The following is a 27,161-nucleotide window of genomic DNA, read 5'->3' on the forward strand; positions in this document are numbered from 1 at the left end:
TATATAAGTTGGAATCATAAAAACTCTGCTTGTTCAAACATGCAGTTGTGTCCTGGTTTCAGCTGGGATAGAGTTAACTGTCTTCCTAGTAGCTGGTACAGTGCTATGTTTTGAGTTCAGTATGAGAAGAATGTTGATAACACTGATGTTTTCAGTTGTTGCTCAGTAGTGTTTAGACTATAGTCAAGGATTTTTCAGCTTCTCAAGCCCAGCCAGTGAGAAAGCTGGAGGGGCACAAGAAGTTGGGAGGGGACACAGCCAGGACAGCTGACCCAAAGTGGCCAAGAGGGTATTCCATACCATGTGACGTCACATCCAGTATAGAAACTGGGGGGAGTGGGGGCGGGGGATCACTGCTTGGGGACTAACTGGGTGTCGATCAGCGGGTGGTGAGCAATTGCACTGTAAATCATTTGTACATGCCAATCCTTTTATCATTACTGTTGTCATTTTATTAGTGTTATCATTATCATTAGTAGTTTCTTCTTTTCTGTTCTATTAAACCATTCTTATCTCAACCCATGAGTTTTACTTCTTTTCCTGATTTTCTCTCTCATCCCACTGGGTGGGGGGGGAGTGAGTGAGCAGCTGCATAATGCTTAGCTACTGGCTGGGGTTAAACCATGACACAAACAAATCTTGCGTTGTTGCAGTGTGCTAATGTTTTTCGGCTTATTTAATAAGAGGGAAAGGCAGGAGAATGTATCAGGAAAAGAGTCCTCTGTGATTTAATCAAATAAGCTATTGTCAAACACTCCATTTTTTTATTGTTACAATGTAGGTACCATTTCCTATTGTTTTAGGCTGGGCCGTTACTGAATGAAACTACTGCTAAAGCATTCTTCCACTCCATTTATATAAGATGGCTCAAATCACTCTTTCTCCTAAGTGTCTTGAAGTTACTTACCTATAGAGTTGCTATCATTAACTATTTAGGGAAGATTACCACAGGTATATGTTGAAAATAGCTTTGTAAGTAGATGATAGAAAGCATTCTTTAAAAATTATGGTACGGAGTATTTACTTTTTCATCTGTTTGGGCCTATTCTTTCTGTTACATTTGCTAAGAGAAGTCCCTCTTGTAGACTGTCACCACCTTCATGTTATCCTGCTATTGGCGAAAAATAAAACAAGATTTAACATCACCTGTTGTTTTCTTTGGTGGTTAGATTTATTCTTAGTGTATGTATTCTGAGGCATGTATATGTGTGTGCTTATGTATCAGTTATTCCACTTTTTATGTAATTCACCTAAGAAATTTTACTTATTGCAATCTAATCCATTACCCAAACGTTTTATAGCACCTTCTACAGTCTATATTCTGTATTTATCCATGACAACTCATTTTAGAATAAGCTAACTTTTTTTTTTTTGGTAACCTGCCTATTAACTGACTTTTTTAAAGAATGTTTTCGATGTATTTTGAATGTTGGAATGGGGATAATTAGTAGCACCAATGCGATGATGTACATAATGGAAGAGAAGGCTTCAAATAATGCAGTTGTTGGAAATACCGTTTTCAGGTGGACAGTGATCAGACTGCTCCAGATGAGCTTCTTTTCAGTGTTCCTGGTCTGCAGTTCTCTGATCTTCCTGCTTTTTCCTTCCTTATGTTCCTTCAGAGCACCAAGTATTTTTCTTCTATGATGTTCTGTTAAGCGTCTTTGTCAGTTGTGTTCCTTTTTCCTGTTTAGTGTCTGTGCTCTGCTTTTTCCTCTGCAGGGAAGCTGGAGGAACTAGAATTTCTTTCAGTTTTAGCCAACTAATGGTCCCAAAATGTTCCTGATTAAATCAACCTGAGCTAGGTAATGGGAGCACCTTCTTCATTTGATGTGAAGTTCTACCTCCTTATAGAAGCATGTTAAAGGTACAATTATCCACATAACCTATCAGTCCTAATTCAGCTGCTCAGGCAGCCATTGTTTTGCGACATGTTTGCTTTGTACTGGGATGCTTCAGCACCTTCATAACGTTAACCAGAAGCTATAAAATGTATGTAACAAGAATATAGGCTTGAAATAGAAACTAGTCTTGATGAGTTTGACTGGCATTTTATGTTAATTGAACTTCCTTGATATGTTATGCACAGTGGATAAGACGTCAATTTGCCAGACACTCATGTCAGCTTAATTTCAAAATTTCTTTTGAACGAACTTCTTGTGTTGTTCATATTATCCTCAAAGAAAGATATTAGCTTTTTGTAAAAATGAGGAAATCCTCCAGGGAGCCACCTTCTCTCTGTGCAGTTTCCTTTGCAGAAATGATGATTATATGAAAAACAAAAGTTTGAGTTGATATAATGTCTGAATTGTAGATAGCTATAACACTGTTTATTAAGTATTGTATATTTAGGTCTAAATTGCTCAGATTACATCATTTTTTCAGTCATGATAATATCTCTTTATTCTCATTGAAAAATAAACACATTTTCATAAAAAAAGGGAAATAGGTAGTTTTTGCAAATATGTATTACCAATGTTATGTGTGATTAAACATCTTAACAGCATATATTAGGAAATTAGGATTCAGTAGTAAACTGGCTAAGTAATGGGGAAACCTTACATCAGGAGGCTAGATCAACTCCTTAAATTTACATTTCCCTGCTAACGCCATTTTAAAGGCCAAACTCCTTGCACTGTCTGCTGTGATAAAGGGGCATACTTTGTGCCATGGTAAAGAAGAGTTATTTTAAAAAAATAAGTGGATTGTATCCTACCTTTTTCTTCTCTCATTAACAGGACCAGTTCCAGGAATATAGATTGACAGCATTTTAAGCAGAACTTAATATACTTTGGAATTTCTGTGAATGTGACCTCTTTCCTCTCTTCCTTTGCCAATGCCCCATATCCTGCTGTATACTGAGCTATTCCAGGAAACTACAGCAGTGAAAAACATGCATGTGGTACACCATACTGGGAGAAAACTTCACTTGCCAGCTTGTAGTAGGAGGGAATGCATATTCAAAAAGGCAGGCTCTAGCTAGCTCCTGCTCTTTACAACTTTAACTTTGCCTTTTATTGTAGTATCCTTTCATGAGTATAGTTTCACAGAAAACTCAAATATATCCTTTGATGTGATCTAAGATTGCAGGTATTTTTACCTTTCTACTGCTGTACTGTGCATACACCAGTGGCATCCAGCTCTTGCCCTGGACAGTTATGGCCACTTAAAGTCTGTTCCCTGTTACCATGTAAGCTGATATGCCTATTTCACAGAACCAATGTGTTTACTTTCCCTTGTGTGATGCAAAATATGTGCATGTTTTTTATGTAACCCTATAGTCACTCATAAATACACTCCACAATGTGTCACAATGGGCCCATTTAAGCATCTGCTATCTGGAAAACAAGTACTTGGATCTGAGGAACCTCAGAAAAGTTGATGGCAAGCACCAAAAGTTTATGAAAGGCTCTGTGAATTGTTCTGATTGGTTCTTCCCAAGCAGAAGGATGGCAAATTTTACATGCAGTAGAAAAAGAACCTTACAATATCTGCCAACTTATTACATGCTGCCATCTATACCATTATTTGGAGGGTTCTTTCTCAAATTAAAAAGCGTTGCCTTTTTTTTTTAATACAAAGATCACTGTTCCTTTTATGTGATGATTTTGCATCTGAGATAATTTCTCAGATGTATGATAATCTGCCAACACTGGAATTTCCTTTATGTATTTGGATGGTATTTGTGGCATTCCCTTCTTGAGAGATCTCTGGACTACTTTGTTTCAATATCTGGTAAGAAGAGAACCAGATGCTGGTAAGACCTTTCCTTGTACGGAGTGAAACATTGTCTTTTGTCACCATTTCAACTTCATGATCTCAGTTCTGTCTTGAGTTCTTTGTTTTGGTTGTTGCTTTGACAGCTAATTAGAAGATAATATATAAAGCTCATACCAGTCTAATTTTAAAGCCTACTTTATCTCTTCACTACGCATCCTTTCTGTATCAGACTACAATTTCCAATTTCACACAGTAAAACTGACATATCAAAAAGAGACTATGCTACAGAAAACTTGAAACTTTTTGAATTGCGGAGCATGTAAATGCCATCAGATATAATATTATTCTGTGTTGCATATTGCGTATGTGCACACATAAAGAAAGGATTATGTCACCAAATCTTGCAACAGAGTGCGTTAAATATATTGCACACCCTCAGATTGCTTTATGATGGCCAGGCAACTATAGATTTTTGCCTTTGCATCAACACTTGATACCTGTTTTACTGCTACAATTAATGACAAACTAGAAAGTATGGACTCTAGCCTGTTCAGAAGGTCCATTGTCATTGCAGAAACATGTGATTACTAAAAGAGTAGTAGGCAAAACAGATGATGAGAATGAGAAGAAAGAGACTAATGATTTATCTGAGGTCTTGCCTAGACCTAGAATTAGAATCCAAGCATTCTGCTTCCCAGTGCAGTGTCTGTTTTGATGGACTGTTACATGACGTCAACATTGCATTCAAGCAGCCTGCTGCAAATTGTGGAACATAAGCATTGTTATGAAATACCCCTCTGCAGAAGTTTCTAATGGTTTTAAAATCAGGCTAAACTTTTGATTAATGTTCAAGAAACTGACTTTGTATTTGTGAAATTTATACATCTTCGAATATTTTTCTGCTTGGCTGGGAAATGTTGAGATACATTATGAATTGTGTCCTAGGCAATTGTTTATATACTAATTTTATAATTATTTTATAAATAATAAATAAAATCTCATTATTTTAATAATCCCAAACCCATGCTCCTCCGTTGCCAGAATATATGTATTAAATACTGTATTTATAAGTCTTCATGTTTGCTCAGTTATCAAGTTTAGGACAAGTTTTATCTGATGTCCAAAACATTTAATCTCCATAAATCTAGGCTGAAATTAGCAGGAGCTGCAGGTAGTGCATCAAAAGATCATATTTTTTGTTTGATAGATGTATGACAGTAAGACCAGGAAAATAAGCAGATGGTCAGACAAATCAAGGTCTCGACTGACAACAACATAAGACCCAGTTAAATTTTTAGGTCTTATTAAAATATTTAATACCATTTTGAACCCTCACCCAGAAACATAGGCGAGTTTCCATTTTCTTGTGGCTCAGAAATAAGCACTTTTTCCAGGTTTGCAACAGTAGGTCAAGGATTTGAAAAACCAGAAAAGGTAACAGGCAAGAGAAAGGAACTACAATAAAATACCAATTTAGAAATACAGAAAAGGCCCCCAAAAGCCAGGTTTCCTGTTAAATGCCCTTGAAAGCCATGCTCCCTGCTAGTTATTCTCACTTGCTTTTACTGGATTCCCCTAGTGTAGTTAATTGCTCCATCTGTTAGACAGCTAGCAGTTTTTCCTTTGCTCTTTTCTGACTCTGATCTGGTTGGCTGTAGTTCACAGCAGCCTCTACGCTTCTTCAGAGAGTTTGGAATAAGATAAATGACAAATGAAGTCTTTGCTAAAGAAAATGTGACTTTTGGATTGAAGCCTTTTTTTTTACCTTCCTTTAAAAAAACAAACCAAACTGAGCCTGTTTTGCTTATAATTTCTCATACTAACTTTGAAAGATCTACATTTAGTCAGAATAACATCTTCCTGATTACACTTTATTACAGGAAAAAATGGGTGCTGTTTAGTTCCCCATCCTTGAATGGTTCTGTGTTGTGTTTCCCTCAGCTCTACAATTTAGTCATTACTTAAAGAAAGGTTCCAAAATATAGTGTGTATCAATTAGGCCTGTTCTGACCTGATCCTTTGTCCCACTCTAGTCAACGTGGAATGCTTTCATGGCTTTTCAGATCTGCATGGAGCGTTCCTACCCTTTGGAGCTCCTCCCTGGTTTTCAGCAGTAAGTATGATTAACTGAAACACTTGGAGGAGGCAGTGGTGTCACATTGAGAATGCTTTGGAGCTCTCTGGATGAAAGCACTTCCTCTTCTGCTGTAGGCAATTCACAGTGTCTTAGTACGGGTAATCCTGCTTCTGATCTGTGATATGCCTTTTGATGAATCAGCCTTTTATATTGTGTCCCCAAATACATACTGCCAAGGGAATTAGTAAGTATTTGCATAATGTGAGAGGATGGTATAGTAAACGGGGATGATTAGACCATGTAGATTTTTTTAATGTTTCAAGCATTTAAATGTTTTTATTTAATTTTGATGTCTTTTTGGATTCAAAATTTCAAACATTTACAGAAATGAATCACTGAGGATTTGGATTTTAGTTTGTATCCTTACCACAGTTTTTGTTTCTAAATTGTTTTGTCTAAAAGCCCTCGTTTCCCACAAAGAACCCTCTCTCAGACCTGTGGCTGTTAAAGATTTGCCATTATAAAATGTATGTAATTACCATAGTAGTGGTAGCAGAGGATAATTTATTTGTCTTAATTTATGTAGCTTGTTATCTCTTGGAGTATGCAGAGAATACTTATAAAAGTTGGCGAGCAACTGTGAGAGTAGCAGGTAGAATGGTCTGGTTACAGTAGTCTGTGCTGTTAAGGGTAAGGGAGAAGAGGTAGAGAGCTATAATGACAGCTAGATGGGAGCATAATTGGAGAGAGGCTCAACACAGTAGTTCTTCACAGCTGCTAGTGGAGTGTTGTGAGTGGGCATGCAGGCCAGGGCTGAGCAGCTATGGTAGAATTTCACGTGCTTGTTACAGAACAATGCTTCTCCTCTCATTTCCTTGAGCCTGAGGGATTTTTGTGACCAAATTTGAATTGCACTTTTCTATCTGTTGGCCTCATGCTGAAGTCCTTTTCTCTAATCATATTCAAGCAAGTTCTCCTTAGAATTATTACTGTCTATGTGCATTTGAAATGATGCTGTGAGGAGGAAAAAAAAAAAAAAAAAATCTTTCCAGGTGTCTTTCATGTGGATTTCCTTCTGACTGTGAAGAATACATTTTGTAAGTTAGTCAGCTTCTTTTTCTTTATACCCTATTCTGAAGCTGCTCTCATTCTAAAATTTTTCTGTGCTTTCAGTTGGTGGAAGCTGTTTCTACCTCTTTCCTCAGTAATATTTTTGGTGGATTTCAAATTCTTATCCTTGAATTCAGGCACAACTCATGACGAATAGCTTCTATGGTCCCGACAGGAGGCTTATTTAAGGTATTTGTTCCCTGTGGTGACTGGGAGGGATTTTCCAGATGGCAAAGCAAGCATACCTTCAGCCAGTCAACAGTACATCGGTAGAGCACAGCAGCTCTTGCTTACAGTGTCATAATGGGACCATCAGTAAAAGAGAAGCATCCTGACAATAAAAAAGTGGATTTTTGACATATGGAAAACAATGAAGTTGCCAACCACAGTTAGAAAAGAGAGGAATTGCTGTGGTCCTGACGCTTTGAGGATAGGCTCATAACAAACGTAGATGGCAACTTTGTACAGATGGGTACACGTTATAGGAAAGGTAGTTCTTATTGCAGAGGAATTGCTTATAATTCATGAGTTAGAAATATTGCAGAACAGTCCAAAGGATGCTATAGAAAGTTGATATAAGCTCCTTTAAGTCTGAAAGGGAAAAAAAAAAATTAATCTGGGCTTTTTTGCTGAGTGTGGTTTTTTAAGTGTCCAGAATTCAAAGTAGTAACTCCAAAACAATAACCCAAAATTCAACATACATGAAGAGATAAAATAATAAGAGGAGAGGGGTGGCAGGTTGTGGAAGGTCTCATTCACTTTTACACATGAGAAGGGAGAGGTTGATGCTCTCGTACATGCATTTGCAGTCAGTTGAATAACTGCGTGGTAACCATGTAATGGAGGGTACTGGAGACTTCATTTATTGCTCAGTAACAAAACCAACAAAAATCCAAATCGCTGTATGTCTACGCTCATCTCATTGTTTCTCATCTCATTGTTTCTTTGGGAGATTTTATGTATCACTGAGCAGCAAGCACATCCCATCATTGCATGCATAAGGTGGTTATCATCAAACTTATGAGTGTCACCAGTCAGGATCAATTATTTTGATTCTATACATTTCCAACCATTATGTTTTTTAATCAGGAGGGGGGAAAATAGAAAATTGATTCTTTGCATTAAACCTGCAGTTATGTGTTCACAGAAGGCATAACAGGAAACTAGATTATTCAAACATGATACTGCCTCTTTTCCTCCCTCCAAGTCTAGCAGAAAAGGCTACATTTTTTTTCTAATAGTTTCCTCTGTTTATTCACCAGTTTTTCATTCTCTTTACCCATGAGGTGATTTTCAGAATTGATCCCACTTTTCAGCTGCACATGTGGTGACTGCAGGACTTAATTATAACATTTTTAATGATCAGATCTGTCATTTCTTCTTACAGTATAGAGAAAAAACTCAGGACATGTCCATCAAAGAGTCTTTTTGTTATTTCCTTTTCCATCATTCAGTAGCAGTGAAGCAGAGCATTGCAGAAGTGAAATATTAAACCAGAGAGCATGTTAAGAAATTGACTTTTTTTCTTTATTTTGAGATCAGTGCTGAAGTTCTCTTTCAGGATGACTTTTGAATCTTCTGCCACTTGGTCTCAAGAGTTCTTTTTTCTGTGGATGTTAAAAAATGAAAGGATTTCACATCTCATGCCCTGCAATGTGAGATCACAATGTGAGATTTCTTTTAGGTTTCTTTCTTTCCTACTCTCTAAATATTTCCTTTGTAAAATAAGTTTTAGACATATTGATCATCTGAAGATTTTTAAGTGTTGTATGAATTTTTCTTTAATTTGCTGGAAGGTTCTGCCTGCTCTCATGACATGTAGAAATATTCCATTGTCTGTTGAACTACAGCTGAAACAGTATGGGAAATGCAACAATCATAGACACTGACAACATAGACAATAGGATTTGTAGCTACGTAGCTGCTCTTCTGTGGCAATGCTGATAGTAGCCACAGTGTCAATTGAGAAGTGACAGTGTAACGTCTTAAACTCTGCTGTAATATGTTAGCCTCTGATTACATGCATATTTGGGAGGACTTAAACTTTATTTTGAAGATGGGGGATATTGTAAGTTACATGATATATCTGCCAAATTATTTTCACATAATAAAGGTCATTAAGTTCACCCATTCTTCAAAAAAGCATAGCAAAATTGTATTTCTTCTTGGCTCTTATTGATAGTTGTGGAATTATTTTACAGCTGAATTTTTGGTCTAGAAAAACAAACATCACTTGTGGAGACTATAGAGTGCCTGAATATCAACAAAATACAAAAACTAGGTGTTTACTTAGGGTACTGAAGACTTTATGAATATTAGGGCCCTTTTAGATATTTCTAGTTGGTCACTGAGAAATACATTATTTCTGGACAGCTTTACTGGGAGGATATAATTGATGTTTTGTTGAAGTTTTCATTTCTCAAAATAATAAAAGAACCTAGTCTTGGAGAAAGCATCATGAAAATGTCTGTCTTCCTTATGCTGCTTTCTTATCCTGCTTCTTTCAGTGCTCTTGTTTCTAAATCTAATTTTCCAATCATTTGGAAAGTCTGTTTCTTGTTCCAGCAATATTGATATCCAGCTGAGTCTGTGGCAACTTGAATAACTTTGTATCTGAACTCTCTTTTTTCCCCTCGTGTCCTCCCCCGCCTTGCCCTTTTTTTTTTTTTTTTTTTTTTCAGTTCCAGTGGTTCTCCTTCATCTACCTCGGTTCAAGTTAACTGGAAGAAAAAACCCTTTCATTTTTACAAATTGATAATACAAAGTTCAAAATTTCTTTGACAGTTTTGTTTAGGGTTGTCCTTTCTCAATTTCATTGTTTGCCTGGCAATTTTGTGGTTATTGATGGCATTTGCTGCTGCTTCCATTTTGTACTGGTGACCTGAATATTGAATTCATTTAACTTGATCTTTCTTTGGTTTTGTGTCCTGTAAATGTTGTCATTTGTTCGACTCTGTTCCTATGTGTATGATGCATCCAAATCAAAGTGGGTTACAAAAGTTATTGAAACACAAATACAACGGTATGGTTTGAAGTGTTGTTTTATCATTTGGGGCAGTGTTTCTCCTCTGTTGTTTTAGTTCCTTGATAGTTTTAATCTCTTTGCAGTAGATTATGAAGAATGGTACTGAGTGATCATCGTCCCTGTAATTGAGTAGCAGTTAACAATGCTTCCTATTTGCACCTGTCAGTCTGAGCTTGTGCCAGGCCTTAAGTCTACAGTTTTGTAGGTGTGTTTTTCTGTTTCTGACAGAAATAAAGGGGTGCCAGTATTCTTTCCACAACATTTATGGGTTTTATGTTACATTTTAAAATATTTATTGTACTTATGCTTTATCTTGGCTTTGGACTGGTAACTGACTGTATAAAGGTCTTGTGAATGACTTCACTAAAAATATTTTTCTTTCTATGAAAGCATCATCTTTTGATTGCTGAAAGTATGATTTCTGCTCTCATGAGGACAATGTCCAATATACTGGTGAGACTTCAATAAATGCTTAAATGTGAACAGGCTTAATTGCTGTATAGCAATTCACTAGAGAATATATTCATCACCTTACTTCTCCATCATTCATGAGAGTTTATCCACCATCCTAAAGTATTTAATAGAACATACATTTGCTGAAAAATAGAATACTTTGGATGTATTCTAGGTAGCTGAATGCACTCAGGTTGCTGAAATAGGATTTTCTGTTACTTTAACATATCTGAAAGGATATGGCAATAACTGAGGATTAAGTAGCTTTAGGTAATTAATGTCAGTATAAGTAGCTGATTTGTTTGGAGTATATTCTTGTATTTTTAACATTTATTTTACAACAAAATTCTATTAAAACACTCATTAACCACCAGATATGTATTAAATTCATGTGTATAGACCACCCCCATGTATAGGGGGTCTTGGTAACATGAATAAAATGATATTGGTTTATCAGTTTTAAATGAAAAGTACCAATTCTGAATCTAGAGCTGCTGGCATATATTTTGATTCTGACACCTGTGGCGTAGCTGCAGAACAGAAATATTAGCGTTTCAATAGTCACATTATTTTATGAAATAATTTGGTTTATTCTAATTATACTAAAAAATTTTAATAGTCTAAGGCTTTTATCCCCTGGTTCTCTCAAAAATACTACATTGCAAGTGCATTAAAAATGAGATATTGAAAACACTTAGGTTTTGGTAACTTTAAAACATTTCCTTAAAGCAGAGAATTATTTCAACTAATTTGTCTCAAATGTTTTGGCTCTTTTTTCATGCTTATTAATTGACTGTGAATAGATTATGTAATTCTTCATTGGATTTTTTGAAGATCCTCGCAAATTTTTTTTATCGGAGTTCTCTTTTGGCATCATCCTGAGACAACTGAAGGAAGTTTCTGTCAGTTCAGTGAGAATTAGAATGTTTTGATCTTTTTGTGACCTGGTTCACTATGTGTAATTGGAGAAAATACTTTTCCTCTCATGTTCTTTACCCTATACACTTATATACATGATGTGTTTTACAGCAGATGCAGGTCTTGCTATCTGCTTATATGTAAGTCCCCATTTTAGTTGCAGTTGTTTTGTGCTACTGATGCAAAAATCAGATCAATTATTTGCAATTCCTAGTGTGCCAGTGAAAGTATATGCTGTTACCTCTGCTTCTTGAGTGAATGAAATCTAACTAGCACAGCATAAAAATAAATTGAACTGGATTCACCTTCCTCATCCAGATTTAAAAATTTAAATGGATATTCACCCTAGATTTTATAGCACTCATTTGTAGAAACAGAACATTCATCTGACAGAAATATGGCCAAATTTAAATTAGCTTTCATATTGTAACAACTATTTATGGCAGTTTATTTTCCACTAGGGATTCGGCTATCGTATAATTTTTTCCTATGTTTTTTCCTGTTAGTTTTGCCAAAAATCAGAAGCATAAAAGGAAGAGATTCTGTTCTGCCTTTCATGATAGCAGTGAAACTATTAGCTAGGAGTTAAACCTAGTCCTGTTCTGAGAGCCAATGTGAAGCTTGTGCACAACAGAGGTTTATTCTGAGCTTGAGTGAGTTTTAAGAGACATGTAGAGACTATTTGGAGAATTTCCTGGTCTGGAATCTTTATATTGAATTATGAGTGAATTTACAATGTGTCTCATTTTAGAGACATATATCAGTGATAAACAAGCTAGAAAGAGCACAGATTGACTTTCAGTTAATGAAAAAGGTATTTTCATTAAGCATTCCCATTAGGCATTGATGTGGGTTTGTTATTGTTGCTATCTCTAGCATAATCTTAAGAATTATGTACTGGATTTTGAAAGAAAAACATCTGGTGCTATCCTATTGCTTTTTGATATAAGGCAGTTCCTGTCAAATCCTGCTGTGGATAGGTGTCATATTAGAGCTAAGCTGATATCTGCCCCACTATGGGCTCCTGCCCTTTTCCTTGGACTGGCTCTGATGTTCCTCTGACCTTGCAGTGTACCTGGGCAGAGAAGCACACAGACAGAAACCCAGCCCCAATTGACTGGCATTCTGCTGGTTTAGTTCTCTGAACTGGCTCACTGCTGGGTCACAGGAACGGCAAAGTTTGCGCACAGAGAACAACGAAATTTATTTCTGGTAAAGGAGAAATAAGTAAGACCTGTCTTCCTAATAGCAATCAGTGATTTATAATAGCTAATACATATGGATTTAGCCTTTCATATCCGCTATGGGTTGCTGGCTCTTTCTCTTTACTATCTAATTTGGCTTGCTTCTAATTTAAGCTTAGAAAACACACTGGAAGTATATTATCATTGAAAGATAGACTGTCACAACTTCCACTTGTTACAGCTCAGTGGTAGCTTCTCTAACTTACTCTGGATGTTTGCCATGAGCTTAGAGCTGCATGTGTAATATTGCTTGACTGTACTTACAAAACAGGGTAGATAATAGCAACAATTCTTTGTGATTCCAGTTAAAGGTTCAGACTAAGCCAGAAGGTGCAGGTTTTACAGGACTCAGAAGATGATGGTGCTGAGTCACTGTGTTGGCCTTGCCAGATACAGCTTTCCTCTACCTGCAACCACCTTCATGGCTCTGCATGGTGCATGTTTCTCAGAGTAAATGAAGGACTGCTTTGCACAGATGCAAGTAGGAACCTAGGTTGAGTTTGTGCAGTGCTGCTAATATGCATGATAAAACACTCAAATGACCTCATCAGAGACAGTTTCTACCTCGATTTTGTCAGTGCTTCGGTTGAGTGATGCTTACATAGTGAGCAGCTATTCAATGTCTGGCTTTGTTGTTATCATGCTTTGTGTGACCTCGTGCCTTGCATGCCATTCGGAGATTGAGTCTTGTGGAAAAAATTCTTGAGCATATGCCTTGGACTATTATATGATGCATAAGACTAATAGATCCAACATACGGTTGTACAGATGCATGGCTTTTGTAACCCTTTTTTCCCCCCTAGGATACCTTTGCTTATATTTTCCAATACTTAAAAAAGGCATTCCCCAACCACTCAAATTTGGTTAAGTAGGTATTTTCATTTACCCCACCTGTGAGGACAGAACCATTGCAAAAAGTCTTTGCTTCTGGAGCTAAGGAAGCAGCAGTAAGCAATGGTTTCCTTTGCTGGCCAGCAATCAGAATGAGATGAGACTTGCATTTTGTTCTGGTTTCATCACCTACTGTTGATAGCAAAAGAGTGTTAACTCAGGGACTTGGCACTTTACTAGAAACTCCTAGCATTTACCCACAAAGAGACTCTTCTGACGTCTTTTAAAACTGTGACTCTCCCTGATACTTCGCTTTAGCCCTTATACCAGGTCTCCCCCACTTTATTTAACACTCTAGGTATTCTCCCTTTTGCTGAACCCTGAAAGCTATTTCCAAGACCATAAGCAATTCTGGCATAAGTGAGAGCAAAGCAATTAAACTCATTGCAGTAGTAAACACTGGTAAAGAGTCCTAAGAAGTTTTGCTGTCTGGAAGTCTCATCAAATTCTGGCTCTTTCCAAATGCCATTACAACTAAATAGAGTTTGCTGCATGCCCTGAAGGTCAACATACACTGGCTGTTTTGGACAAAAAGTAGGTAATAAAAAATTCAGTTTTCTTCTTTTTCAGATTAAGCCTTTTTTCTTCCTTTTCTTTTTCTTCTTTGTTAATATATTTGTTATCTCAGATGCAGAACATTTTGTTTCTTCTCCAGTGACTCATTGTTCAGTGAATATGGTAGTGGACTACAAAATACCCCAAAGAGAAAAACATTTAAACTACTAACTGTGCACTTGACGTGTGTACTTGGTGACTTGTTCAGTGTTTACTAAAAACCAGACCAAACAACTTATATTATAGTGTCTCAGTCTGTCTATTTTAGCAAAATATTAAATGGCAAGAGAACAGCAGTTACTTTTTTTTCCCTGTGAAGTAAATATGTGTAATTGTTATTGATTTCAGTAGCTGCTGACATGTCCTAGAGCTCTTATCTAGAACACTAGTAACTGATGTTTTCTCCTATATGTACATTTCAGACATTTTAAGAAACAAGCACTATTTAACATTAAAATTACATTTCACACAAATGTGGTCTGTCTTTTTTCAGAAGTCTTGTGTTTTTGTTGTTGAGGGAAATGGTATGTGCTCATCAGACCTCATTTGTTTATTTATGCTCATAATCTTCAAAATCATGGTCACAATTGCTATTACTCATACAGATTTACTCAGATAAAAAATGGGATTTTCTTTTTTCTCAGTTATTGCAAAATTCCTTAAGAACCTTAAATAGAAGATTCAGAATAAAAAATTTATTGTATTACAAATAATAAATCCATATTTCTTTTCCTAGGATTTGTTTTCCTGCATGTAGCAGTGTTTCCAAGGTGATGAAAATCAAGAGAGCTACTGATACTGTATAACTTGTGGACTAATACAAGAAAATATTTAAAGACTAAATACAGTAATTTAAAGACTAAATACAGTGATTTGATATGTATGTTTGAATTCAAGTTATACTGTTAATTTGTTTTCTTATATTGCGAAGGTGAGGTAAATTAATACTTAAAAGTATTTGATATGCCTCCAGAAAAAGTGGATTGGGGGAAGATTTTAGAAATATTTAAGATTGTTTTCCTATGTGGAAAGACTTGTGTTCTGCTTAGACATAGAAATATCTGGTATGTAATTCTACTCAGCATGGTTTTTTTGTATAATCAATCTTTCTGGCTTCAGAAAGTTTAATCTTTAATATTGGGCTCTTGCAGGGTGTTTTGTAGCCTATTTGTAGACTGCACTGAAGTCTTTGTTTAGGAGATGCTGGGAAATACAAATCTGTATTATAATCAATTGGCAACAGCAGTTTTCTGCTGTCTGCCCTCCCAAGCTACACTCTGACAATAATACAGATTCACTTCTAAAATAACGTAGGTGGGTGTTTACCAGTCTGCAAGCAACCTTCACTCCCTGCAACTGTTTTCAGGGAACAGTCAGTGACAGATGCCCTAGAAATAACTAAGCAGAGAGAGAGAGTGTGTTGCTATGGAAGCTATTCTACTGCTTGATGTGCACTGTATCATCCAATTTGGAAGACCTTTGGAGGCAATCAAATAGTCGTGTCTTCGCCCCCCCCCCCCCCCAATTTGCCTTTGGGGGCAAATCCTGTGAATCAGAGCACAGCCTAAGCAAGTGGAGACCTTCAGGAGGCAAAACAGAAGTAATCTGACCTTTGGTGTAGCTACTCAGCTACTTTACAGCTACTCTGCAACTTTCCAAGGCTGTGTTAGTGTTTGTTGTGCATGTATATTTTGAGTGGCAAACTGCAGTTTTGTGGCAGTTGAATTTCTAGTTCTGGTAGAGACTTAAGGAGAAGTCTTGTACTACTGAGGGTAACTTCTGTGTGTCAGTTTCCCAGGTGAATGGTTTCTTTCTCCCACATGCTGTCTAATCTTTTTAGACTGGAAGTGCTGCTATGCAAAACTTCTTTTCATGTCTTTGTATGTCTAGTAGGATGGGACTCCATTCTTAAAGCTATGGAATGTGCACAGAAATGACTGAGTCAGAGCCATTGCCCCTCCTTAGCCTCCTCTCCCCTGCCCCAAGGCTAGTGTGAGATGGGAAGGAAGGATTCTTCCTTTTCTAAAAGATGTGCTTTTGCATATTCTACTCTTATTTTTGACGAAGTAAAACTGCCAGGTTCCAGTGTACTGGGAGGTGGAGAAAAGAAAGAATTGACTGCTGTGTTGGAGCTAAGGGAGAAAAAACATCATTGGGTTGTTAAACATTTATGTTGTGGGTTTTTTTTTGGTTTTGTCTTTGTTTTTGTTTTTTTTTTTAAGGGTTGTGTAATCTTTACCACTATGTTCTCTTTCTCTCCATTTTTTTTACTTTGTGCTGGTTCAGAGGTGAATGAGATAAATAATTCCCATTATAGGGTTTACATTTTCATGATGCTGAGTACCTGCTGTTTTTCCTGAGCAGGGAATATTTGGAGCTTCCCAGCAGAGGCTAGCACCAGTTTCTAATGAAACTTTAAAATAGCAGAAGCAGTTCTGTTTTAAGTGTTTGGAAGGATATTTATGGTATCTAAATAATTACTTGTGTCATATAGGAGATATCGTTGTGATGTATGTTGAGCAGACCTTATAATTAGCTCCCTAGGGAATTGAATGAAAATGTGACTCCATTCTGCACTTTCAAATAAAATGTGGCCTTGCTAATTAATCAATTTTAAGAATACCAGGTACAGTCACATAAAACTCATCATTAATGCTGGGACAAAGGTTGACAACTTTTGCTGAGAATACAAATGAAGGGGAGAATAACAGTGATTAATCATTCCCCTACTTGAAAGTGATTTTTATTTAAACGCATCCTCCCTATTATATATAACTGCAAGCTTGTTAATGGCTTAAAACTTCTTACTGCATGCTGTTAAGTAGTTTGGCAGATCACAAATGTTACTTTAAATGAACACTTAATAACACTGTGTTAGTGACTTTTTAATGTAGTTAGGAAAGTACTAGTGCTTCCAGTGTAAAGTAATGCTGTGGGGGAGACCATGGCATGTAAAAAATGAAAGATGTATTTTCTTCAGAGCAGAAATCCAAAGGCAGAGTACAGCATAGTGTTCCGTGTCTATCGTTACTCCCGACAAATTCAGCTGCAAGGGGAGAACTTCTGTATCTCACTTCTTGAAAATGTGTGAAATAGCATCTCAACATCCTCTTGCTCACACTTAAACTATCTGGATGAATTATCTGTTTTGGAGCATAAGCAGAGGAGAAGGGAATAATTGTAACTGCAATTTCAGTTCTTCACTGAGCCACAGCAGATTTAGTACCCTTTAGCAGTAATAACCTTGCACGTTGGATACTAAGGTTGTAACTCAGTAATAAGCATCCACTATAGTTCAAGAATGGTGTTTTGATTTCCAGCTGAAGCACTGGTGGCAGAACAAACATATTTGTCAGTGCCATCCGTATTCTTTGCACCTTTACCATGGCAGACTAATGTTTCAGGATACGAAATTAGTGTCCTGTGTCAGCATAAAGTTTTGCTACACCCCTAGCTGACTAATACAAACTAAAGACAAACGTTATTTTCCTGTTATACATTTAAAGCTATAGCAGCAAGAGAAAAATGGGCACTATACAACCTACATATCTAGCGGGGGGTCTATATATAATGCATATACTTTCTCCATTATGAATGTGTCTCCTAGATGCACCATGTCAGATCAGAAAGAACTCTCAAAAAAATTCTGATAACATCTTAAATTGTTCAGCTCAGATCAGTTTCTCATGATCTCCAGAGCCACAATGCATGTGACTTCATGGCGCTCTGCATCTTACCAGTCACTCTGATTTTCTTAGTGCTGTAAAAGCATTTCAAAATTTGTTATCATCTAGAAGCTTAAGCTAATTAAGAATTAGGTAAGTAGTTGTAGTAATAGTCAACACTTTGGTGGATATGACCTGGTGCTGCCAACCTAAGGTAGATTTCTTAATACATCTGCTTTCAATTGGTAGGTGTCAGTCCCTAAGTGCAACTCCTTCCCCTGTCCTAAGCCTTTGGCTGCCTGTACTCAAAGCTAGCTTTGATGTGGTGCAGCTATGTAACCTTGGACCAGGCTGCTGTGAGAAGAGCACTGGGAAGCCATGTTGGAGACCTCCCTGGTTTTGCTTAGCAGTTGCTTGCCTGAGTTTTGTTTGGGAGTTACTTGGTGAGCTTTGTTGCCTGTGCTGGGCCATTTACCTTGCTGGTCCTGATCTTGACCCACTGACTTGACTTCCTGGCTTGAACCCAGACCTGCTGCACTGATATGGACTTGGGTGGCAGTTGTTGAAGTGTGCCTGACCCTGGCTACTATTTCTGGCCGGCTCTGCTCTCCTGGCTCAGGTACTGTGCGGGTTGTGCCCCATGTCAGCAAGGACACTGCCTGTGCCTACCTTGTCATGCTCAGCTCCTGGCTGACGCTCCAGTCCTGCTGCTCCCTGACATTAAAGGCCTTCTTGAACAGTTTGTAGTTGTGGCGGGTCTGGAGAATTTTGTGATGGGAACAAACAAATATTTAGTATTTTTGAGACATTGAAAATGATTTAGAGATACGCTGTTTTACATTTCTCAGGAATGAGTTTTTTTGGTTTGTCTTCCAAAGCTTTTGGAACACATATATGTGTATAATCATCACTGCACCCTCCAATAAGCACTGCAAGGCCCACTTCTCCCTGCTTTGCTCCATCTTTGTTATATAAAAATGGTTTGCTTTTGAAGATATAGAGAAACTATCTCTTACGGTAAGATTTTGAAAACAAAATGGCAGCTATTCAAAGAAGCTTGGAGAGGTAGAGGATATAAAGAAATTACTGTGGAGTTAGTCACTGGGAATGCTGTGCAATGTGGACCTGTATATGCAAGCTATCTTTACAATATATACATAAGGATACGTCAGGTCAGTCTCCTGCTACTTTGTTGTATTTCTAAGGCGTATTTCAAACATCAGTTTTGAATTTAACTATTTTTTCCTCCTATTTGAATAAAAGCTCTCAGGACATATACATTCTTACTGTATTTCTAAATAGTATCAGTACAATGAGTTCTTAGTGTTGGTGGCTCTAAATAGTGTTTCTGTAGGTAGATGACTAAGAACTTGGATTCCAACATCCACCAGAAGTATCTGGATGTTGATGGCCCAGTGCTATGACAATTTGAAAATTCATCTATATTCGTTATGAACAACATTCTTCTGATTATAGTATTCTTTGCTGCAAGGGAATATACTGCAGAAGCAATGCTTGTTTAATATGGAATGGAATCACTATAGTTACAAAAGAGTAGAAGAAAACCTCAAATCAGAATAATTTGCCATTTTATTCTCTCCAATAAAAGTGTGTTTATTTTTCCCATGCAAACTTAATTTGGTAGCACGTGTCAGTTAAATGAAGGAAAAAAAATTCTGACAGCAAAGGGAGCATTATTCGTTGAGTGCTAGTGTTTGACATGAATAGGAGTTGTTTGTTTGTTTGTTTTAATTTTAAGCTATGAAGAGTGTGTGTGTGTGCAGACACACGCTTTTTTATAAATGCACAAGGGTACAATGCAAAGAGCTGTTTCTGAGAAGATGAGCCAATCTTGACTGAGCAGACTCACTGGCTTAAACTTAATTCAGCATAGGGAGGAGATGCTCTACAACAAAAGGGCATGGATCGGGAAGGAGACTCACCAGGCAGGTAAACAAGGCTGAGGAGAGACAGTGTGAGACATTTCATTTGAACAAAATCTTGAACACACATGTCCTAACTGTGAAGGTTGAATACCCTTTGAGGTGGAAGGGATTTACAGATTCTGACATGCCATCCTGAAGCAAAAATAATACACGTTTCTTTTGATAGCACTGTGTCTGTCTCATCTGAGTCTTTTTCCACTTCATAAAGAACATTAATCTCCTATGTGGTGTGACATGGCTCCAGTTATTTACTCAGGAGCACAGACACTGTCTGACTCTGTAAAATCATTTTCACATGAAGCAGTATTCAGGTAGTGATTGCTGTTCAATTGTCCCTTTCTAATATTTCTTCTTTTGTCTCAAATGTGTGTTCACAGTAAGGAAATAAGGAGAGGAGAAAAAAGTTAGAAAGAAAAAGCTTTATCTAGTTGTACAGGAAAAAAGCTTTTAGGATGGAATTTCATTGAATGAGAAAGGGCTGTGCAAAGCCTCTGCTGAAAGAGTTTTAAGGGTTGCAACCTGTCTGTGTTCCAATAGATAGGTCGCAAGGCTGAAATTGGCGATCTAGACATTAAGTTGTTCTTTAAAAGGACTGTCTTTATTAAAATTAAACTCCTACATGTAAAATCTTTTGTTTGTTTGTATCTGCTGAATTACTGACTCAAATAGGGTTGGTTTTTTTTGTTTGTTTGTTTGTTTTTTTTAAGTTTTATTCCTCTTGGCACATACAAGTGATACAGCTGCAGAAAGGCTAACCAGAGTTTTCTGGCTACTTGTGCCTCCTGAGTTTCAGTGCAGAATGATGTACTAGCTCTTTACTGCACCTCTGAACTATGTGGCAAGTACTAGACCTACACAGGTGTCCATGAGGAACAACATTGAGAAAACTGTCATCTTACATGTGTTTCTTAAAGAAAGTGAATTTGCAGAAGTGCCTTGTTGAGACTCAAGACCTTTGCTGTTGGTGATGGAGGGTATGAAAGCGAAGCCAGCTTGGCTGTTTCATTCAATATGAGTTTGCAGAGCTGGCAATGTTAAAGAAAAACCAAAATACAGCCAAATTTGAGATCACCAATGTAGAGAGAGCTTGAATCTAAGATGTTTTTAATTTAATTTCAGCTAAAATGTTGGTGTGAGGCTTGTATGGGATCTGATTCAGTATTACTGTCAAATACCTGAAGACTAGCCAAATTATTTAAAAGACAAGCTGGTCTCCTGACTAGCTCTTGAAGTCCAATGTGCAGTGAATTGTGTTAAATACAAAGAATACAAGCTTGAGATAACTTGATATGTTAAAGGATGGTGCATTGTCTAATCTTTGACAGAGATTCTTTACATTGATATTAAATAGTTTGCCTTATCTATTAGATGAAGAGGTTGTGTGATGAGGTAGCAGGCTTATCCCAGAATAAATGTTTTAGTGCTTGCTCTATAAATGGAATTCTTGGCTTCCAGCCTCTTAGTTGTGTACTGAGTTTTGCCGATATGGTTGGAGCTGGGAGCTTGCCACCAGGAGCCAGGCCACTTCTTTAGGCCATCCCAGATTCCCTGGGATGCCACAATTAGTGTTACTGCCTCACCATGCTTCCCAGTCTACTTCAGCAACTTTTACTTGACTTCGTACTTTTTTTGTTGTTGTTGCCATATAACAGTTTTTGAAAAGGGTGATCTCTTTCTAACCATAATTAGTACAATTGAGAAATAAATGCATACATACCACAAGAGGGGCTTTTTTAATAAACATGTGTTGGGTAATTTGCAGACTATTTTCATCTTTTGTGTAACCAGAGGGTACAATCAGGGCCTGTTTGTGGCACTATATTTGGATATCCAGGGAAAAATCATTACATATGCCATATAAAATTTAAACTCTCCATAACGAGGAAAGACGTCTTGCTTGGATTTTTGTCTTCTAAATTGAAATGAAGCTACATCAACAAAGTATTGTTCTGTATTTTTTTAAGACATGGAGAATGTACATGGTGCTGGTTAAGGTTAGCAGGGGAAAGTTATGTATCCCAAATGAGCAATCTTTTTTTCTTCCCTTCCATTAAGATAAGCTGAATTTCTTTTTCAAAGTCTCTAAAGATAAATGCAGCCTTTCATGCCAGGTTTTAGCCCCTGAAAAACTTTTAATTTAGTAATAAATCCACTGGCAAAGAGGTTTACAAGAAAAGTGCTGACACAACCTTAGCTATCATGGCACAATTAGTTTAGCTGCAGGTTTGTTGTAATCCCAAAACAATGACAGAAAATCATCGTGTCAAAAAAAATTTCATCTGTCCTTTGTATCATGCGGTCCCTGGATTATAACTCTTTACGTATGATTATGTCCTCTTCAATCAAGCTTTCTAATATCAAAATTGCATCCAGCTTTTTAAGTACTTCAATACAGATACTCTAAGTGGAGAGTGAGTTAGCCAAAGACAAATCACAGACTAAATATGTCTTAAAGGAGGTACTGGCATTCATTTCTATACTACTTTCAATGGTATGTAGAGTTTCCTTGTTTGTTTTCTCTTTTTTTTTTGGACTTCTTTCAGGGTTGAGAAAACAGTTCTGTATTTAAGATAAATGTTGACCAGATTAAGTCCTTTTATGTCCTTGTTACAATAACATGAACTATTAAGTGGGCAACAGTAACTCTTCAGTCTTCCTGACCAGCACTAAGAACAGATGGAAAAATTGCATTTAATTCTGGTGTAATTGTTTAAGCTATTCATCACCACCATGACCAAATGCCAAAAGGAGTACTAAAATCTTTTTTCTGAAAAAGTGGGAGGGAGAGATGACTGAAACTCTGCTAAATTTCTATGATTCCTTCACATCATCATTCTCAGATATTACCATTTAATATATCTTGATACACTGAGACTCGTATTTCTAAAGGACTTGCAGAGGGAATATTTTCATGACAGAGCAACACACTGAGATTGAACCTAGCTGAAAGGGATATATTTTTTTACTCTGGTTTTGTAGAGGCAGCATAAAAAACTGAGATAAGAAAAAGGCAGAAAATAGTATATTATTGTAGAAAATGGAATCCTGTTCTGAGAAAACAAGTGGAAATTGCCTTCTCTCTCTGCAAAATTTTTTGGCTTGCCATTCCCACAGATGCAAAACCTAGGAAAAGTTTATTCTCTTTCCAGGAGAGAAGAGATAAAGAAATGAATTGATACTTTGAGTGCTTAGTTAAATGTCTTGTAAAGAGTTCAGGTGTTATTCAAAAGCTATAAACTGTAAGCAAGCTAAATAGGTGAGTGTTGAAAAGTTTGCATTTTCATTGCCGTAGTGTTGACATCCCCTGACTTGTGTTTGGTATGTGTGGCTGAAACAGTCGCAGCTTTGCAGTGGTGGATTGGTTTCTTTCCATTTAGACCAGGACTGTTTCTGTCCCTGTGAGACTGAAGCTTAAATTCTAGCAATGACTTTAGCAAGAGGGCAGCAACAGTTCTCCTGTAAGGTTAATATCTAGGAACATCTGTCCAGAATATTTGGCATAAGGAGATTTTTATTTTTTTCCAAAGTTCTAGACTCTTATGCCATTGTCACCTGGAGTGAACTAGAACCAGATATATGCTTTGAGTGGGTAGACTGTGGCTTGTCTGCTTAGTTATTGGCTTCTTTACTACCCTAAGTGTAAAATAGCTTAAGCAAACTGATGTGTATAAGTATGAATTTTCACACTGATGAAATCGATGGAATCACATTTTTATAAATGTAGTCAATAGAACAAAATTTTTCTAGGGTTTTGAGGCCTTCCTTTTTATCCAAGGCGCAATCTAGCAGTAGCTAGTTCGTTGATAGATGCTGATGTCTCTTAGGATGAAATAGGATGTAACTTGGTTCTGATCCAAGGTGTGATCACATTTCTCTCACATACAAATGTTTCTTTACACAGAGCACATAGTGCTGAGCTTCTCTTCTCATATCCTTTAAAAATTCAGGTGCTATGCTTTAAAAGTTTATTCTCTATCTGAGTTTGGCATATGGGATTGATTGCCATGTCACCTGGCCGTAGTTCCTGATGATACACAGTAGTTGTATTGCATGCAGTTCTTCACGGGATGTGCCCTATTTTTCCATGCTAATGTGTTGTTTCATTCTTGCTCTATCCCATTTTTAATTTCAATTTAAGTTGGAAAAGAACTCAGTAAGGATGTATTCATTGAACAAGTTTATTATCACAAAGGAACCGAGTCCCTTTTGTTCCTTTATTGCATGCTTATAGTCTTAATGTTTTGAGACTGAACTCTGCTTCCTTCCTGTGAGAGAACAAATAAATGGTTACAGCAATACCAGATGAGGCTGCAGTACTTACAGCTATTGTGCAAAAAGCATTTTATATATTCAACAAATGGGGATGGATACTTTGCAGAATGTGTGTGTGTGTGGACAGCACTAGTTAAAACTTCCCCCAGTGAGCTTTTGTTTGAGTGTTTGGCAGAAACAAAACAGCAGTTTCCACAAACGAATGTTTACTTGTTGAGAATGAACTATGTTTATACAGAGGTGAGAATCCAAGCTCAAGCAATGACTTTTCTTTGATGATGATGCATTTCTCTTGTGAGGTTCCTTCACTTGTGTTAGCTATGATCTACCCCATTCTTACAGCCCATATGAATGGAAAAACTGAGTCCTAAACCAGAAGATTCTGATAAAAGCTGGCACCTGAGCTGGTGTAGGGGAATATGCTGGAATATATGTGTCTCTTACAAAGCCCTCAAGAATGATATTGCCCCCCTTCCCCAGCATGTCATTCTATTTTATTTAGATTGGTTTAAGAGTGTGGTCAATTCTGACTGTGTCCTCTTTATATCTATGTCAATGTCTGCTCATGTGAAATGAGGCAGGGAATCAGCTGTATTTTTCTCCCTGAATCAGAGAGTTCCTACATGATTTTTGCAAAGGTAGGTAAAGGATACCAGTGACACAGCTACATAATAAAGCCCCAGTTTTAACAGCAATTACAAATAAATGTAATATGAGTTCTCAGGGCTAACATAAGGAATAGATGAGTTTATGGAAATAAATTGTTTGCTGACACCATTATGTGAAAACTTTCCTCAGCCTTTAAATTAATGGGAAGATGAATTGGCAGCTGTCCTCAAGGGTTTCTTCAGTAGGATACTGAGAGGTAGTTGAAGGTGGTAAACCTATCAACAGCATTTAATCTTTCTGTTACAACTAAAGAAGTTTTACTCTACAACTGGAAAAGAGGCAATGGCTTATCCAGTGCAAAACGTAGGGGTCAATACTGGTACATATTGCAGACTGCAGAAGGTTTGTGCAGTCAGAATAGGGGCACTAGTAACTGTAGAGGAGCTAGTAGCTGGAATTGCCTTACTGTATTTGAATTGCCTTATGTTTTCTTGCTGTGTGAACTGTACTGTCTGTACTTCATCTTTTTACTCCTGAGCTAGTGTAGTAATCACAGAAAGTAGCACTTCTTCCTGCCATATGTCACCCCTACCAGGTGCCCTGTAAGACAGTTTCTCCTGAACTGATCAGTAGCCTGCAAAGCAGCAGCACATAAATTGTTCAAAAGCATCATTTATTTGTGTTGGTTGCCTCTCCTTATCTGGAGGGCATGATTCATCAGTCCTTTCCAGTAGCCTCTGTCAGGCTTGGCCTGTCCACCATCACTTACTCATATTGCTGGTAAATTGTTTACAGGCAGGCTGAGTATACTTGACTCTGAAAGCCCGGAAGCTAAGCCAAGCCCACTACTGCTGCATGTAGCTCTTCTGCAACAGAGGAATGAACTTTATTACATAGCTGAGTGGTGAATGGCTGTTGAGGGCTTTGAATGCAAGTCGTTTGAGATCAATTGTTCTGTTTTGCTGAGTAAAGCAGCAGGGTTCAGCTCAAGGTTTAGGGATGATAGTTTGGAGGGAAAAAGAAAAAGATTAAGGACAGGCAATTATCTTTAGCTTCAGTGGTAGTTATGTGGCTAAATTCCCTGGTGGGGCTTCAGAATCTTGATGCTTCCCTAGCATCTTTAAAAAAAACCCCACCTCCTACCAAAAGCAGAGATTTAAGAGCTCTTCAGATTTAGAACTATTGTTATTTCTCAGTTCTGTTTGTCTGGAATACTATGGCAAAGCCTGTAACGCCATTATTTTTAATTTTTATTTTTATTTTTTTTAAGTTAAGCACAGACAGTAAAATTCATCAGTGACTGGTAAATGCTATCAAAGAATCACTAAAAAAAACCCTCACAGGCCTACATATGTCTATAGAGAACACCAAAATAGCCATGTTGAGCTTTATGTAAGCTCCACAGAAAGGCCAGAAGCAGAGGAGTGTCTGAAAGAGTCCAAGAAAATACTCGAGTGAAAAAATATACAGTAGAATGGATGGCCACCTATAAAAATTTGGCCACAGAAATAACCACTGAAGTGGGGTGGGTGGGGGGGAACCCTCTTGTAGAAAGTTGTCTGTCAGGAACTGCCGTACTCTCCATGGGGAGCTCAGTCAGTCCTTCTTGGCTTTCCTTCTAATGTAGCCTAGGATACCTGACACTGCTTGAAGTGTCCAGTGGAATAAATCAGGCACTTGGAAAGGCATTCACCTGTTACATGCAACAAATCCTAAAGTCCTGTTTTACTTAAAGTGGCAACAAAGTTCCAAAGTCTATACCTGTACGTAATTCAATTTTTGGTAGTAAGCGAATAGGTGAGAATCTACAGCCATTAGCTATGTCATGAGCGCAGGGAGCAGGCTGGTTGTAGTGCATCCTCTGAGGACAACAATCCACCATTTTATGTACACACATGTAACAACAATTCCTGTCTGTTTCTGGATTACACTTACAGTTTTATTACTCAAATGACTCTTCATTTACTTTTTTGATTAGCTAGTACTAAAAGCTATTCCATATGTGAATTAGTAACATTTTCTCCTAATAGTGGAATATCACCTTCTCTGGAATTTCTCTAATACTTATGGACATTGGTTGCATCTGCAGTGCATTTCTGGTGTGCTTGTACAGGCTTATTTTTGAAAGTAACAAGACCAAAAATTCTGTTCTAGGTGCACAGCAACTCTGCTTTGACACCTAATGAATGTAAGAGTCCAAACCAATGACTTGTTTGAACAGCTTTGAATTGTTGTTATGATGGGAAAGTTCAGTCCAGGTGATGAGACTAAGCAGAGTTTGAAGTAAAATGCTTGAACATCATATAATGTATGTAGATACGTGGACCTCTTCACTAGCTGTTTTAATCTCCTGATTAGGCCCTGTTTTATAAAACTATTTGCTAAAGTATCCATAGCTACAGTGGACTAACATTTTCACTGAAAGCAGTAGAAGCACTTTGAGCTAAATTAATTTCTTGCAGAAGACAAATAGTTATTATTTTATTAACAAGATCAGAGACTACAATGTGCAAGAACAAAACAGTACCATTGAGAATTTTTAAAAAGTCACATTTTATTTATTTTTTGTTTTCTTGATTCTTTTACCTTTCTCATTTGTACCTTTATGTGGGTTTTTTTTATTGTTGGAGTATTATAATTTAAATCTAGAGACTTGAAACACTCACCTTTGCCAGA

Source organism: Haliaeetus leucocephalus, unplaced genomic scaffold (assembly GCF_000737465.1).
Source record: "Haliaeetus leucocephalus isolate CR32 unplaced genomic scaffold, Haliaeetus_leucocephalus-4.0 Scaffold636, whole genome shotgun sequence".
Lineage (NCBI taxonomy): Eukaryota > Metazoa > Chordata > Aves > Accipitriformes > Accipitridae > Haliaeetus > Haliaeetus leucocephalus.